This window comes from Ricinus communis, chromosome 4 (genome assembly GCF_019578655.1).
Source record: "Ricinus communis isolate WT05 ecotype wild-type chromosome 4, ASM1957865v1, whole genome shotgun sequence".
NCBI classification, from domain to species: Eukaryota; Viridiplantae; Streptophyta; class Magnoliopsida; order Malpighiales; family Euphorbiaceae; genus Ricinus; species Ricinus communis.
The window spans coordinates 17,228,869-17,234,995 of NC_063259.1; positions in this window are offsets into that span (position 1 = coordinate 17,228,869).

The window sequence follows — 6,127 nt, forward strand, 5'->3', positions numbered from 1 at the left end:
AGATAAAAAAGTAACATAAATAAGTTATGTAACTTATAAATCTTATGAAATCAATATTATAATAAAGTTGTCTTTGAGAAAGATATATATGCCGAATTCTTAAGCGATACATAGGATGTATGCTTGTTTTAGGAAGAGTTATGATAAAGTATCATATCAAGATTAGATCATGATATAGAATATTTGGATGATCATTAGAATGTCTATAAATTGCAATTATCCAAATTGATAAAGTTTTATAAGATGATGAAACCTAACTTTATGAAACATAGTTATATCGATAAAGAGTGTTGCAAGACTTCTCATAGAATATATGCTCTTATAATCATTAACTCCAATATGTTTCATTTAAGATATGATCATAATACAGTCTATATAGGATATAAACTAGTATGTGAATTTTAAGAAAAATATACACAATTAGACAAAGCTAAAATGCTTGATCTAATAAATGTAAGTTTGTGAGATATCCCAAAAGGTTTTAGGATATCAACATTATCATACTCTTAAAACAAAAGTGTCTGTTTGGAATATGTTTTCTTTCAAGAAAAGGAGTTTTTTGAAAGATGTAGTAGGAGTTTGATAGATCTTGATAGAAACCAAGATAAATAAACTAGCATTAAAATGGAACATAGCTTGAAGGTGTTTAGCATAAGATGCAAAACCTTAAGTTGTTTATATACACAACTTTTGGTATATAGTAGGATACAACAGATTTATAAGAAATGAAGATCTTTTATGGAATATGTAATTAAATCTCTACTACACTAAGAACTAATATTTGACATTAACTCTTAAAGTTGGTATTAAGCCATAAGATTCTATTGTGGTTACCATATTGTTTAACCAAGTGAAGACTATGGTGGACCCATCTAAATGATTAGATCCATTAAGGTGCAAGTGAGTTTTTTGAGAAAAACTAATATGGAAGTCTTTGCACAAAGGTTGAGTAAAGAAAACTTAATAATTTACATACTTAATCAAAGGGTTGATTAGTAATGTATTATAAGTATCAATCCAAATAGAATAAACAAGTGTACATGAAAGGATTAGTGGGAGTATAATAATGTTTCCCATTATTGTATGTTGTGGACCTATAGATAAAGGAAAAAGTGACAAATCTTTTATCATGAGTATACCAAGACTTATAAATCCATAAAGAGTTAGAATATGCAATTTGCTTTCTAGGATTTAGATATATGGAGATAGATGCTTCAAACTGCAAAATGCTCCAAATTTCGAATACATAGACATATCCGTTAAAGGAGTTTAATATGAAAGAATTAAAGAAAGATTCTTAGCGATGTCGTATGACATATCTTTTTCCAAAGATATGTACCATAAACACTCATTGAGAAAGAGATTGTTAATAGAATGGTTTATGCGAAAGCATAATATTCTATTATGTATATATATGATGTTATGTACTAGACTTTATGGTTATTCTAGATGTGGATTGTGAATCACATAGAACAAACTCACAATATGTATTCAATTCATTTTTATAAGGAAAGCATGAGTTTTGGAAAGAGTTCTAAATTGATCATTCTTATGACTTGAGCTCAATACATCTTATTGTATTTGAGACAATATATGAGAGATATTTGGATCTTAATATTCTTTTTTAAGAATAAAGTGTGCTTTTAAGTATTATTGATCTAAAGAGTTAGACAATAGAGCCATTTTCAAAGAACCAAAGGTCTCATATGCGATCTAGAATATTATATTGAAGCATTAGCAATAGAGGACTTATTAGTAGAATATAAAGATAAAACATATATCCATCGAGGATAACAAAGTTAATCCTCCGTCATTTGACCTACCAAGAACACGATCATTATAAGAAAGAGTTCAGTATTAGACATGATGATGATTGGCTTTGATTGTGCTTTAATACAAGTGGGAGATTGTTAGGGTATGCCCTAAAGGACAAAGAGTTGTCAGATGATCTGAGTTAATTTATACATCATAATTAAGGGTATACAATTATACTAAATGCATCATTTGACTCTAATGGTATGAGTAGTCGAGTATTATTAAGGAATAATCCAAATTGTTAGAGATGAACACCATGGAATGTAAATCCAAATGTAAAAGAAATTATAAAGTGAGTTTATAATAATGAGGTTTTCATTATATACATTCCTAAACTTTGTTCATAGTCAATGTTTGATCAAGAATTAGATATTGATAATTGGATATTGATCAAACACTCGATACTACTATAATGTGTTATCACTTACTTGTAAAGTAAGCAATTTGTCTTATAAGATTGAGGAGTAGGGATACTCTTGTGAAAATCATAAAGATGTGATCCTTAGACTTGAGATGACAGTATATTATCCTATATGATGATTACTATACTTTGGTACCATGTCATGTTCTCCTATCCCTGAAATGCTCAAGGGATAGTTACTGAGTGTACTAAGAGTCATATAAAGATAATAAGTTATCAATAAAGAATTCAGTGCCCAAGGTAATATGTCACGGGACCTTATCCTAAGGATTCTTGATATGCTTGAACATTGAAATCCTTAGCCAAGGTTATTTGAATGAATATTATGAAAAGTGTTTCATAGATACTATTCAAGATTTTATATGCAATTGTCAAGAATAAATATGATTGATCTAATTTTAGAGTTGACACTTGTATCCATGCTTTATGAATCAATTGGAATAAAAGTACAATGAAAGGATTGAATTACATTATGAGATTGTTTACTGTAAAGGTTGATAAAAGCACTTTAATCCTTCATCAAATTTGGGTGGTCATGAATGCAGTCCTAGATGCCAATCTTGATCTATGAAATATAAATTAAGTTGATTAGAGAACTAACATTGAATTAAAAGGGTTTAATTCATAATTCATAATTCATTGCCAACACGTTAAAAACCTTTTCAGTTACACACAAATAGGCTTAAAGTTGATATTAGAATGACGCTTAAGATTGGGCTTAAGCTGATATATATTAATTAAAAGTTAATTAGTTTAATATATATTGGGCTATGATATTCGACTATAAGGGCCCTATAACCATACTTATGTATTAATTAAATTAACTCAGTCTAAACAAGCCCAATTAAGACCCAACTTAAGAGTAAGTAAGGCCTTGATTGTTATAAGACTAGGTTAGACCCCATGCATGTGTGTGTGTATATATATATATATATATAATGATGGACGGCTAGGATATATGCGTGTGAAGGAAATGATGCCATCAACACTTAATTAATTAGATAAATTAAGATTCAATCTAGCTTGGAACTAGCATTTGCTCTTCATCATCTCCACTCTCTCTCTTATGAAGGTTTGTTCATAAAATATTCCAACTCTGAAAGCTTGTGTGGATTAGAGGGTAGTCATTTGAGTAGCTTTAAAGTGCATCAATTATCCTTGCAGAGTCAAGAATTAATAAAGTAAGCAGCACTCATTGGAATAGGCGACACACATCCTTTGTAAGCCTTCTCTATCTTTTGCTTAGTTTTGTATGTTTTCACTACCTAAATTAATAAGATCTTTGGTGGGAATTAAAAAAATTTAAACTGCTTCCTTGTGCCTTTCCTTATGTTTTAATCTCAATTCCCAACAGCTCAACCCTTACTTGGATTTGCCCATTCTCCATCTCACGAGACTCGAGAAAGGCAGTAACTTTTATCATAGGGTTTTTCGTAATTTTCTCGTTATTTGGATTTGGAAAATGGGTGCTGACAATGGTCTTTTAGGCATTAGAAGTTAATAGCCAAGTGAAGAAATATGTAGTTAAGCTTGGCATATTACAACACCTTGAAGGAAGAAAGGTGGAATCTCCTACCTTTGATCCACTAATTGCAAATAAGGGTTTTGAGGGCTTTCGCACTTCTTTGCATCATTTTTGGGCTATAAGAAAGCAAAATCACATATGAAGGAGTTTAAGGGGGTATCATCTATATATAAACTTGAAATCAGTGTTGTAATCAGAATCTGAAACTATAGAGACGATCAACTCGGCTCCATAACTAATCAATTGTGTGATGTAATCAGTTAGAAATTATGGAATTTTTAGGGTTTTCGATACATTTTCAAGTTTTGACCATCATGAAGGTTGTATTTATGATGTTAAACAATAAAAATAGTTAATGAGATACTCAAGAGGTCATAAATTTGAGATTTTATAATAGAGTAAAAGTCTATATCATACAAAGCAACTTCAATGAATCTAGTTGTATTGGATTTTGGACAAGCATCAAACAATTATAAGAATGGTAGTAATCCATATGAGTTCACTAATGCAGAAGAAGAGGTCCAAATTAAATAGACCACTACTCTTAGGGTCTACCTCTCTAAAAGTGAAAGAAATGGAGAAGTAGATTGAGAAGCTTTAGAAAATATGAAACTAAAAGGATGGGAAGTGATAAATGATAATGAGAAGCCTAAGATGGTGACCATTAAAGCTAAGAAGATCAACTTGCTGGATTTACCTATGCTTAATAGTTCCATTAACTCCTATAGGGTGGCTATGTCAACTTTCCAAAATCTCACAAAAGAATATATTGTTAAGTTCTTCGGGCTTTACCTAGAGGGACAGGAAACCGCTTGTACTGGCAACTAGATAAAAAGGTCCATAATGACTAGAAAGATAGAGGTTTGTGGGCCAATATGAGTATAATTCAGAGGTAGAGGTTACCGTTAAGGACCTAAAGATAATGAAGTAGATTTCAAACGAGAGTATTTCTGACTTCATGCCATATTATAAGGCAAAGATAACTAGAATGGTTACCCGACCTTTAGTGATGGCTAAGGTAAGGTACATGACTGTGGGTGGAAGTTTTGGGCATGTAACTAAGTGTCTATAGTGACTATGGCAGTGCAAGGCTTTTCAACCTAATAGGGAACGCACTAAGTAGTTATAAAGACTAGCGCGGAGATAGGAGTCGCCACCCGGGTAATTCTCTAGGATATTTTTACTAATGTAGTGTCATTTCTCGATTCCATAAGGAAGCGTTGCCGCATCCAGAGAGGGATACAAAAGCCAACTTTCTTATTTATTATTCTTATTCTTAATTTTATTGTTTAATGAGCTAATTCTGTATAAATACAACAATTGTACTTTACAAATAACCACTACATATGTTAGGTCCACCTAGGTGTAACCCATTTTTATTAAGCCCAATCCCCATTTAAATTGTTAAACTAATTAACTATTCAATTATGTACAAAAGTTCATATAGTCTAGCCTAATTACAAGTTATGTTATTATTACTAGATCTTTAACCTAAATGGACTACCTTTTTTATATGCCAAGGCCTAATTGAGTGATCTTATTCTAAATAGGTCCATTAATTAATTAGAAACATGGCAACGGCCCACTAAGTTTATATGGATTTTAACTTAAGCCCAATTTACTACCTTATTAACCTAATGGACTACAATTTTTATGGCAAGATCCAATTTTCAAGCCTATGTTTATATGTCCAATATTTATTAAACAGTTAGATAGTCAAGTATTTGGCATGCATATAAAATAAAGCAAAATAAAGCTTGGAAATTAAGTCTAGCTATTACAACCCTTTCTACAACTAATAAACTAAGAAAAAACACCTATTCTAAGATACAAAGTACAAAAAATTGCCAAAAGGTCCGAAATGAGGGAAAAAGTTAGGGGATAGCCAATGGGTGAGATCATTAGGCCAATCAGCTTGGCACTAAGCCGATCGGCTCTAAGCTCCTTCTCAGGTCAATTTTGCACAACCTCCAATCCTCCATCGCCTAGAAGCCAATTCACATGCATAGAGAACATCAAACATGATTAACATATATAAAAAATGAAATAAAGACATAAATTTAATTAAATAGGGACATAACACATAAAAGGTAGAAAAAAAAAGAAACAAACTAACAGGAGATAAAAGCTTCACATTACAGATCCTAAAATTAATTATGCAACCCTAAAATTTGATCTAATCACATAATAGCATGAGATATCATAATGGTAAAATAAATCTTAACATGTTGAGATAATTCTTTAATTCATCATATTCAAAATCCAATAAAAAATATGTTATCAAATTCAAAACCCAGCACAGATCATGTTAACAGATTCAAAATAAAATCTTTTTAAATTTTAAATAATTATCGATAGTATCTTCT